Source organism: Sciurus carolinensis, chromosome 9 (assembly GCF_902686445.1).
Source record: "Sciurus carolinensis chromosome 9, mSciCar1.2, whole genome shotgun sequence".
Taxonomy (NCBI): Eukaryota; Metazoa; Chordata; class Mammalia; order Rodentia; family Sciuridae; genus Sciurus; species Sciurus carolinensis.
Window position 1 is genome coordinate 94,408,670 of NC_062221.1, and position 12,533 is coordinate 94,421,202.

The 12,533-nt window shown below is 36.4% G+C and overlaps 1 protein-coding gene and 1 non-coding gene across 11 annotated transcripts in view; both read right to left on the reverse strand.

Moving 5' to 3' along the window:
* The window catches only part of St3gal6 (ST3 beta-galactoside alpha-2,3-sialyltransferase 6), a 55,043-nt gene that overhangs the window by 28,575 nt on the left and 13,935 nt on the right, over positions 1 to 12,533 (reverse strand). For 9 of the 10 annotated variants that reach the window (XM_047563320.1, XM_047563316.1, XM_047563315.1 and 6 more), the window contains one exon: positions 9,472 to 9,625. The gene's annotated coding sequence lies outside the window, so the exon portion shown is untranslated. Of the gene's footprint in view, positions 1 to 9,471; positions 9,626 to 9,928; positions 10,018 to 12,533 lie in introns of those variants that run through there. The other variant, XM_047563323.1, reaches the window with a different exon arrangement.
* On the reverse strand, positions 6,278 to 6,348 carry Trnae-uuc (transfer RNA glutamic acid (anticodon UUC)). The gene has a single exon. It is a non-coding gene; the product is annotated as a tRNA-Glu (tRNA).

Here is a 12,533-nt window from a genome sequence, read left to right on the forward strand (position 1 = left end):
AAGTGTGAGAGAGAATTCTTTTTTCCTTCAAAAAGTAAAATGAACCTACTCTTAAAAAACCATTACATTAAAAAGCATCTGGAAAAAAAAAAAAAGTAGGAAGCTTAGCTACTCTCTAGTATTTCATGGCCAATTTAAAGCTTTGATATTCAAGTTGCAAAGTAGACCAAGGTCAGCTAGGATATCCTTGTGATAAACATGTACGGTTCCTCTGCTTGTTCACAGGAAAAAGCTAACACAATAAATGAGTTCTGTAATTATAATTCTATAAATGGATGACCATCTTGCTTTGTCAAAGGAAAACCAGTTGAAATTTAACATAAGGTGTGTGCTTTCAAAAATACCTAAGGTCCCCTGGAATACAGCTTCAATTACCAATACAAACATGTTTCAAGATATTGACATTGAACACGACAGATGCCAGTTTGGGGGCTCCAGATGGTTCTGAAACCAGGGGCCCCACAACATCCTTGACAAAGTTTGTCCCAAAGCAATTATTCCTCTACAGTGTGGATACAGGGCAGAGAGGGATAGAACACATTGGTGGAGGTCAAAAGTTCATTTCTTCTCAAACTCTGATATGGAACCTAAATATGAATACTCTCTATACACCAAACTTAGCTCAATTGAGGCAATGGTTTTTCCTCCTCTTTAAAAATAAAAGTATTTTTTATTTGTAGGGAGCTTTGAAGTTCATACAAAGCTTGCCTGTCTATCGTTTGACTCACACCTGACTCACAATATCCTTGTCAAATGGGTATGCAGATATGATTCTCTTGATGAATGAGGAAGTGAAAGTTTCTAAAGTTGAGTTGTCTCTGATTACACAGTTCGAGGGAGAAAGAAATAGATTTTCAGTCTGACCATTTCTAGGGTTCCATTCTGGTGTCATCCTATCATCTCAAGATAAAATGCACGAGGGAGAATTCAAATCTAAAACCTCGTTATGGTGCTCCGCTGGTGTGTGCAGTTTCAGAAGGGTCAACTCACCCAGCTCTGAAGGGAAAGCAGCTCTAGGGCAGCATTCAAGGATTAGCACAAGTAGGGTGGAGGGTATTAGCATGCAGATTCCAGAGCCCCTACAAGCATCCTCCAATTTGATTCTTATGTACACAAAAGTTTGAGAAACAGTGCTCTGTAGGGTACAGTACAACACCATAGAGGGAAAATTAACAGATTTCCTGAACTGCAGGGACCATAACAGATGTTACAGTTAGTACTCCCACAAGACAGCAAGTGCCACGAGAGCAGGTCCTGTCTGCCTTCTCTAGCATTTTATTTCTAGCACTTCTAACATAGCACGTCACAAAGAAGAGGCTAAGTAGACAGTTGTTGAACAGGCAGATCCCAGATGCTTTGTGTTAATTCGTTTTTACCTTAAATGCCTAGTACGTGGCACATGCCCAGTGAATAACAGCTGATCTGAATCATGGAGAAGTATGAGAGCTTACCATGTGCCATCAGGACAAATGCTTTTGGTGTATTATCTCATGTCATATGTCAATGATCCTGTGAGGCAATTAGTAAGCTTACAATTTCTATTTTAGAGATGATGAAACTGAAGATCTGAGAGGTACAATAACTTTCCTGAGCAGAATCAGGACTCAAACCTAAATCTGCCACACCAGACTCCCTGTACCATACTGCCTCTCACAGAGGTGAGATTTCACAAATGAGCACAGGCCCATTTTTTTGATATCAGACTAAACATGACATCTCTCTAATTTGTCAGTTCTACCAGCTCCTTAAGCAGTATCTGTTTACCATCAATTGGTAAAACAGAAAGTTTAAAGTCTTTTTGATACAAACTCTGCTGAAATAAAACCCTATTACTACTAACCCCATTCTAATTCTGCTCCTCCCAACCATGATGGCATTGTTTATAAAAACAAAACAAATCCTACGGAATGACACTTGAAAAATGGCCAGATTTTTATTTTAGACTCTCCTAATGCTTTCTCAAACCAAAGGGAGCTTGTTTTCCCATCCAGCTAGAAAAAACATGTGTTCAGCAAGAATTCTAGAAACTTTGTTCTACTCACCAAGTACAAAAATATCTCAATAGATATTATATAACACCAAGGAAGAAACAGACTTGGTGTTTCAGGTGCTTCCTAATGCCCTTCTTCAGACACAGCCACCCCAAGCTCTGGGGTTGATCTGGGTCCAAGGGAGCCCCAGGAGCCCTTGACTAGAGCTCAGTAGTTTCGTCCAGTTCCTGTGGAGCCCATGCCAACCCTGGGTATCACAACCACTGAAACTGGGTTCTTGCTGCTGTATTCTTAAATCATATCATACTTTTGTAATGTCTGCATTCTTCTCTTAGGCCTCAGGAGCTCTTCAGCGAAACTTTCAATTTTTTTTTTTTTTTTTTTTTTTTTTTGTATTTAGGATCCTAAACCATGTCTATGCCAGTCTATAGCAAGGCTTCCTTTTGCTTCCTGCTTCCTCAGAGACAGATGACTTTTTTTTCCACTACTGGGTCTCCTCTCACATCCAGTATGGTGTTTAATACTACCCAATAACTTTGTATTTTTGTGCAAATTAGAAAATAACAGCTCCTCTGGTTCCACATAGTCCTGTGGGTACCCAAAATCTATTATATTGGCAGCAGCTAGATTTCAACCACGGGTGCCTGTCTTCATGGCTCACCTCCACACCCTTATCTGGTGGCCTTGTTAACATTCATGTCTACTCAGCCCTCTGAGAAGCCTTCCTCCTTTCAGGTCTCTGATGACCCTCAGCTCACACTGACTCATACTCAAGGCTGCAACAGATTTTGCAGCCTTCCTTCCTTCCTCTTTGTACTTACAACTCAGTTTTGTGATTATTCTCTACAGTAACATGCCTAGGACATGTTAAACAAACCTGTGTAAACAAACCCAGGACAGACCCTCCAGTTACAACCATGCATTAATGTCTGTTTTTTTTGGTCCTGACCCACAGGTTCTCTAAGCCTAAGCCTCCTAGACTTGGCCATCTGCATATAACGTAAGCCTTAATGGACAAGCACAGAACCTCACAGTAATAGTGTAAAGGACTCGGTCTGATTCAACTCACAACCCCTTTTTAAAGTATAGTGGTCCTTATTTCTAATTAGATAGCCCCAATGTACGGGGTAGCCTTTTTTATATACCAAGGACCTTTATCCTCTGAAGGTGTAAATAACAGCATAGTTTATCAAGCATTTACTAAATGCCAGCAAGCTCTTTTGCACATAATAGTTAGGTCAAGAGTATTATCACCCCTTTGCTAGAGATGTTTAATACTCAAAGTAGTAGCCAGAATTCAAACTAAGACTGTCTGATTTCAAAGTCCACACTTCAAGTTGCACACTATGGAAAACTATTTACTGTATTTTTTAACTGTAACAGCATGAACTTAACATGTTCATTTACTAATACTTTAAAAGTAAAATAAGGTAGAGGCTAGAGGTGGAGCTCAATGATAGAGTGTATTCTTAGCATTACTGAAGCCCTAGGTTCAAAGCTCAGCACCAAAATAAATATCAACAAGGGGGTGATACACATTAAATGTATGCATTTATTAAAATATACTTATTTAAACTACACACAAAAGCATGTGCCTGCCACCCCAACACTTGGGAGGCTGAGGCAGAAGGATCACTTGGGCACAGGTGCTAGACACCAGTCTGAGCAACACAGAGAGACCCCATCTCAAAACAAACGAAATACTCTTATTTGAAAACACTATAATATAAAAACCTATTCAGTTCACAATTAAAGAGACAAATCTTAAGGAATTAGTCTGGTTGATGTGGTTGATGAAATTTTCTGCTAGGAGAATGTGAAAATTCTCAATAGAATTTAAGAATAACTAAGGAAATAAAGAATAGCACATACAGAGTTAAACAACATTCAATATTACACCTGAAAAACACTTAGTTTAAATCTGCAAGTATGAGCTACTGCTATTTCATACAAATTAAGGGAAAAAATAGCATTTATTGAATAAATTAGCAGAATTTATAAATTAATTTGTGCCTCCTTCTAAAAAAGAGATTTGAGTAGTTTTAACAAGATGAACCAACTGTATAAATTCTGATCCATTATTAAATACATAGCTCTTTTCCTCCTGCATGGAAGAAAACAGGGAACACATACAATTAACTCCCTTTCCCTTACCACCCCCAATTTCTCAGAGAATGCATTGATATCCCACCACACACATACACACACCCGCTTCTCTTGCAGTCTGTCAAGAAAGCCAGAGCTTTTGCCAGATTTTGTACTGAGCATATGTAGACACATCTTTTCATCTCTAATTGAATCTAAGCCCTTACTGCCAAAGCAGATGACCAAATCTTCTACAGAAAATGTAGTGCACTCACTGCAAAGAATATGAAAAGGAGAGAAATGGCTTTTCAGCAGAATATTTTTTTAATAGCACAGCTAGACACTGCAATCATTCAACTGATAGCATGCTAAAAATAAATGAACTGGAGTTCCTGTTTTCAAGATCTCTTGCTTTGAATTCAGATTCATTGTAAATGACAAACAAGTTTTTAAGGGAACTTCTGTGTATTCATGTTTTCTCCCCAGGACCCACCTCTCTTAAGAGTGGATACTTTTTTTCTATTTTCTTATATTAATTAATATCCTACTGATAAGATATCAATCTCCAAAAAAGTATTAGGCATTGTGAACAGGCTACTTTTGTAAAACAAATTAGCTTTATTGAGATAAAATCTTATACAATAAAATTCACCACTTTTAAGTGCATAATTTGAGGAGTTTGGAAGAATATACACATTCATGTGACCATCACCGAAGTCATGATACTAAACATTTCCATCAACCCCAAAGTTCCTTTGTTCCTCATTGCAGTCAATGCCTTTCCCCTACTTCCTGGCCCCTAACAACTTGATCTTCTATCACTATAGTTTTGCTATTGAATTTTTCTAAAATTTCATATGAATGCACTCACACAGTATGTGGATTCTTTCAATTAGCATAATGCTTTTGAAAATGCTGTCTCTGTTGCAGATTTTACCAGAAGATCATTTACTTTTATTGTTAAGGACCATGTCATTGTATGGCACACCACAATTTATTAGTTCACTACTAAATAAACATTTAATGTCTTAGTGATTTTTGGTTATTATAAATAAAGCTGCATAGAATATCTAAGTACAATTCTTTGGGTGGAAATACATTTTCGTAAGTCATACAGCAAATGTATTTTAACTTTACTTGAAAACTTTACATTCTATCATATTCTAGTGCCCATTTTCTAACAACACATTTACTTCAACATCTCAGTTAAAAAGAAAACCACCTACCTATAACTATACAAATTATTAAGGATGTTGAATAATACAAATCACTGACCAAAGTAATAATTTCTTAATCTGTTAACATTGATAAGAGATGGCCTAGGTATTTACACACACACATACTGCATATGTGCTCTAATTTAGAATATGACAAATAGGGGCTCACAGTCCTTGGTGAAGGACCTAAGTTTCACTGATTGAAAATGATTTCGATTATCTGTAATGAGAAGTAAAGCAAAATACTTTAGACCTCAGCGACTCAAAAGTGTGGTTCATTAACCAGCAGTATTGGCATCACCTGGGAAGGTGGCGGAAATACAGAATCTCAGCTCTACCCTCTGATTCACAGGGTCAGGATTCACATTTTAACAAGAATCTCCCCCAGTGATCCCCTTGTTTGAGAAGATCAAGGAGAGAGGAACTGCATCCTACTGGGAGCGTCAGGGCTTCACAAAAAGTATTTTTGCGGGGAACTAGAAGCTCCTCCTAAGTTCCATGGTACATCTTTTAAACAAGTATTTAGGACTTAACCTTTTAAAATTTCTGATCAACAGAATTTTCTCCGAAGAAACTAGCCAGATTCTCTTTGAAGAGCGGTGGCTTTGAGAAAAATGTCTCACCATTCCAGGAAATATTTGTGTTTTTTTTTGTTTTGTTTTGTTTTCTTTTCTTTTAAATTCCCTGGATACTGCCCATCCCACATTATCTCCAGTTTTACCCTTCTGTTCCTGTATCACTATGATCTACTGGTAGGACTCCTCCCTTCACATTAGAACTACAGCACACATTTCAAACTCCTTCTGCTTATTCACCTAAAAGTGCCAAATGAATCGCTGGCCAAACATTTATAACAATATTCCCAATTATTGCTATTTACGACTTAGACCCAAGAATTACATACCTTAAAGCTAGAAAGACCAGAAGAGTTGGGTGCATTTAGACAGAGTAACATCTTTTTATTTATTTATTTATTTATTTTTTTGGTGGTGCTGGGGATTGAACCCAGGGCCTTGTGCATGAAAGGCAAGCGCTCTACCAACTGAGCTATATCCTAGCCCCAGAGTAACATCTTAATACCAGGATCAGAATTGCAAAAAATTTTAAGACTTGCCAATAAGTAATGGAGTTGACAGTATACAGAGCACTTTTTTGTAGATTTCCCCTCCAGCACAACAGTATTTACTTATTCTGAGTAAATAAACAAGTCAATAAAGGAGTAAATTAATGGCTATCGCTAAACCCACCCATCTTTATTTTGTTCCAATCCTCTCCGACCTCCATGGTGTCTGATTCCTGAACTAGGGTGGCACTGCACCAGGCAGGGTATCAAGTAACTTCTCTGCCTTGTGCTTCTAGGTCTCTTCAGCTTCTGGCCACCTCAGCACAGGTGCTCTCGGGCTTTTAACTCAAAACTATTTTTAAAGCTATATTCTCATTACTCTTGCCTCAGCTACTTGCAATGATCTCTAATCTTTCCCCTTAAATTGGCCCATGTGTTATTTATACCTAGCAGAAAATTCTCAGTGCTCAGGTCTCTTTGTGTCACAAATCCCACAGGAAAACTTTTACTGGCTTCTCATTGTCTGCCAAATGAACATAAAAATCACTAAGTCTAGCATTTAAGACTTCTATCATTTGTTTCTTCCATTTTACTTCTCATCTTCATTTTCTTTATTCAATTTGTTCTTGTAGACAGCAGTGTAGGTAGGTGTTAAGATTGCCTGCTTAACCATCAAACCCCCTGAATTTGAGTATCAGTTCTTCCTTTGACTAGTTGTATAATCCTGGAAATTTGCTCAACCTCTGTGTACTTCCTCTATAAAATGTACAACAACAGTACCTAATAAGGCTTTTGTAAATAGTAAATATAAAGCATCTAAGTATCTGGTACATGGAAGGACTCATCTAATCTTGTCTTAATTCTTCTTTTCAAATGAGTGAAGTGCTAGCTGCTGTGTAATCAAGCCTTCATAAAAAAAAAGAGAGAGAGCTTCAAAACATTCTGGTAAAGATCTTAACAAACTTGTGACATCGTGCTAATAATAGCCTCAAAAAATTGTTTCTATTACTGTGGTAGCTATTATTTCTGCACATTAATTTTAACATTTCAAAGTATCTGTGAGATGAAGTCTTGCTAATCTACTTCTGAATATAAAATGAAAGACATTCAAAATAGAAGTAATTCCTCAGCAAAACTCAGCTTAGAATTAGACCCTATTTCTGGCTATAGAAAACACATCCTTTTATGCTTTTTATAATAAAACTGCACTGAAACTTAGTAAAAGCAAGCAAAAAACAAATCCAGATGTATAACCAGCATTTCAACCTTACATCTTAAAAAAAAAAAATCAAGGACTCTACAAATAATTTGAGTTGGCAAATAGGTATCTATAATAAAAATAAAGATTGACAGGAAAGCCAGATGCACAAATCATCAAGATTACAAGCCAGATTCATTTAAATTAGAGGTTCTGGGCAGTAAGAAATATGAGGATCTAGCCCCATTTCCACTGTATGGCAGTCAAGTGTTGTGCAAGTCTAATGAGTGGTTCAGGACTATGCTGGGAAAGGGGTTTGAAACCACCACAAATAATCTCAGTGTGAACATGGAAGAGCTAGATATTTCTAAGGACAAATTCCAAGACCATTGTGAATATCCAAATTTACCAGGATCACAAAAGCACAAAGTTCTCTGTCAATATGAGTCCTTTACAGAAAGATGGCCAAACAAGATGGCAATGTAACAAATTTGCTAGAATAATGGTTCTTAGATGAACCTAATGAAACAGAAAGACTACCAAGATTCACAGGTTAAACATGTAGCTAATTCCTGGTGGGCATTTTTGTTTTAAACCTTAGAAAAAAGGTAATAAGCTGATGTCCTCAATTTGTACATCAGGCTTCAAGAATGGTAAGGAGAATAAACAAAGTTGTTTCAGGGCACTTTAATGAAATTAATTACTACTAATTGCTGCCTTTAAATACAAAGGGAATTAGAATTAGTTCTATGGAGAAAACAAGGCCCAGGAGAGCAAGTGTCTCTATCTCTCCATTTTTAAATACTTTTATTAATGCATAATACTGGGGTTCATTTTGACATAATCATACATGCATGGGATTTAATTCGCTCCATTTCAGTCCCCAATGCTTCCTTTTATCCTACCCTTTTCCCTCCTCATTTTCCTCTTCATCTAGTGGTCTTCTTTTCATTTATTAATTGTATTTTCATTGGTGCTTTATAGACATATATAAAGGTAGAATTAATTGTGGTATATTTACACAGGTACATGACCTAATTTTGTCAGATTTATTCTCCATTTCCTCCTTTTTCCCATTCTTCCTCCCCCTCAAGCTCTTTCCTCTACTCAACTAATCTTCCTTCTATTTTCATGAGATGTAAATCCTCCCTCTTTTCCTCTTACTTTGCTCTGGCTTCCACATTTGAGAAAAAACATTCTGTCCTTGACTTTCTGAATCTGATTTATTTCACTTAGCATGATGGTCTCTAGTTCCACCCATTTACCAGCAAATGCCATGATTTTATTGTTCTTTATGGCTGAGTAAAACTCCATTCTGTATATATAACACATCTTCTCAATCCATTAATCAGTTGACAGGCACCTGGGCTAATTCCATAAGTTGGCTATTGTGAATTTCACTGCTATGAAGACTGATGATTCTGTATCAGTATAGTATGCTGATTTTAGTTCTTTTGGGTAAATACTAAAAATTGGGATAACTGGGTCATATTGAGAGCAAATCTCTTGCCCAAGGTTACCTAGTTTGTTAATAGCAGAATTTCTACAATATTTGCATTGCAAGTGATGTTGTAATTTTAACTTCTGTTTGCTTACTCCTCACTTCCATATTGGTCTAGAACAGCCCCAAAAGAAGGCATCTATGGATTGAAAAAACAACAACAAAAAAAAAACATTAAAAATTTATATGGCCTGACTTTGGGATATGCCGAAAAGGCCTTGATTGGTTATACTAACATTCTCATGGGCCTCCCGGCCACCTGAAAAACTGGTAAAAGGGCAAATAACAAGCAGCTGTATAAACAGAGGGGTTTTTAACATCGCCTGCTAGAAATAGCAACATTGTATAAGAACATTTCAAATATTCATACTTACATGGAAAGACTCTAAGATAATGATAGTGTTGTCTTTGCTTACCAGCACTTTTAGGACTCTGTTTCTCAAAGGCCCTCTATTCCTGAAGATGAAGAATGTGAGACCCGGATGTGAAGACTCAGGAGGCTGTAAAGTAAATTGTTGAGGCCTCCTACCAAAATGATCCAGGGTTGTTCTGTTTCTTCCCTTGCAAGTGCTGAAATAAAATATAAAGATAGCTTACTTTTAAGAATAACTAAGATACCCAAGAAAAATTTGAAGTCATTAAAAAAAAATTGTAATGAAAATATTATTTTAATAAACTCAATTCTGGTCTGCCAACTGCTTTACAGGAAAATAAAATAACCGAATACAAAATCAAAATGAAACGAACAAAAAAATCAGCATCTAAATTAATAGCACATATTGTACTACTGCTGTTCTTGTGTGGTCTTCCAAAGGATTCTTCTCAGTCTCCTTCAGAAAAATAACATATCCAGCTCAATTAATCCAAAGCAACCTGGTAATGAAAGAGCCATCTGTCTTATTTTCAACTTCTCTCCACAAAGCTTTATTACCAAATGCAGAGGTGAGAGAAGGTATTACTCTCAAAACCCTAAGACGAAAGGAAGAAGAGAGCAGAAGAAAGAGGTTAAGAATAACAGAAATATCCAGAAGAAAGCAGGAAGGAAGTGTGGGTGAATTAACAAGAGCAACTAGTGTCAGAATGTGTAGGCCACTTCCTAGAAAAAAAAAAGTTGACAAACATGCTCACATTGCTCCTACTATAGTTTTTCTTACTCAGACTAACATTGACACAAAAATTAACAAAAACTGAACGTTCTTTTCTGTTGGAAATTATATGTATTTTTAAAACATTCTTAGGAAACATATCAAAACGCAAAACTAACAAAACTCTGGTGAATATTTTGTATCAGAAGTCACTAATAAATCTAATGTCCTCAATAGGGAAATAATTATACTTGATTATTATGAAAATTACATAGTAATATGCAAAAAGATTCCACCAAGTAAAAAAACAAAATATTTAAAAGTTGAGTACACTGAGATACGTCTGTTAGTTGTAATCATGTGACACTTGATTTACAGGTATTTGAGATAAAGTAAGTTAATTGATAGTCTGAGTTGTGCAATACAGGGGATTTTTTTTTGAAAGTGCATAGATCTTAATATTCATACAGCAAAAGAAAATTATTCTTTTCATATATTTTATATACAGTTCACTTTTGAAGTCCTAAGTATTGCCATTTAGAAATGAAAAGCAAAGCAAAGTGATACTCTTTTGTGGCTACTATTATAATAGAGGAGAACTCTTCACTATGAGACAGAATTTTGAACCTAAAGAAATTAACAGAACATGACAAATTCATGCATCAGAATTATTCTCCCCAAATGAATACAAAGTACTATTCCATAGTTTCTATTATCTTCCATGCACTATCACTTATTACTAACTGGAGTAAAGGATCAATGACAAGTTGGAAGGATCCTTTAGGATTATTTACTCTGAATAAGTTGGTAAAGAAAACTCAAGCAATGTCTTAACAGACAGAGAAAGGATGGGACTTTAGTTTTACCCAGAGAAACTTAAATCAAGGAAAGAAACAAGATGCCCAGTCTCGCATATGAAGGGCCTTCATGAAGAAGGGAAATTAGCATAGTTCTGAACGCTTCCAGGGGGTTAATCCAAGGTCAGCGAATGCAAATTTAAGGAGGTAAAGTCTGAACTCTGAACTAGGAAGAACTTGCTCTTATTTAGGGTGCCTAAAGATAATATAGGTTGCATGGTTGGATAGTGGGTCACCCATTACTAAAGGTATTCTTCTCTAAGGTCCCCTTGGCAGGGATTTGAAGAGCAATGCTTATTCAATCTTAATCTCCATTGGATCATGTGAGCACCTTGTTCACCTGCCAATTCTGAACCACAGGTCTGAATCACAGGTCTAATTATCTGCATTTCCAGCAAGCTTCCTGGTGCTGTGACACAAAGTTTCTAAATATGTGGTACCTGCTGCTTTTAATCTGAACTTGAAAAGTAGTTGAAAACAATGAATGAATGGAAAAATTTATTTCAATATTCTACAGTTAATAGAAACATAGAAGTTTAAGGAAAAAAAAAAAAAAAAACATGGCTATAAAGTAATTTTTCCCAGTGATTTCCATTACAAAATCATGTCTCTAAAGGGATGAATCTCTCAAGGCCACAAATTGTAGTCTTTGTCAGTGTGGGGCTTTGCATTGTTTTCCTAGCCTGGCATTTCATCTCCCTGCCACCCATCTGAACCATAAGAATTTCCTCAATGTTTTGAAAGTCCGGGTTTTTGCTTGGTCTTACTTTGTTCTGCTCCTCAAATTATCTAAAAGCCTCGGACTTTCAATCAGTTATAAATCCTATGTGATACCTTTCCTGGAGCAATATGCTGATACCTGAATACACAGCTCTTCCTCAAAGTTAAAAGTATTCTTATAGTTCTCTCCACACTAAATAATCCTACAATTAAAATGGAACAGGCAAGGGGGGTTTTAGTTTAGTATTAGAGCACTTGCCTGGAATGCACAAAGTGCTGGATTTGATTCCCCAGGACCCCCTGAAAAAATTTAAAAATAAAAGGGAACCAGTTTCCTACTTTCCCCCTGACTCTAAAAGTCCCCCTTCCAAAGGGTTTACTGCTTTGCTTAGCATAAAAGTTATAAATAACATTCCATTTGACTTATAAAAGTGCCCTTTTCAAATTACTTATGTCAGTTCATTTGAAATGAGCCTAGATTATTCTGGTCCTTCTGAAATATCTCCTATCATTGAAATTTTTCTTCTCTATCTCTTCTGCTATTTTTAAAAGAAAAAAAAAAAGAGTTAAGTGTGAGTAATTAGATTAAGTAAATATTAAACCTTAAGATTCCAGCATTGGAAACTGTCCTGCTTTTCACAACAAATGAAAATATGTGACAGTATTTATAACTACTATCCATTAGATGATCTTCTAAAGCCAAGTTACAAATATGAGGCAGGTCTTGGACTGGGGTTGTAGCTCAGTGGTATAGCGCTTGCCTAGCATGTGTGAGGCACTGGGTTTGATCCCCAGTGCCACATAAAAAAACTAAAC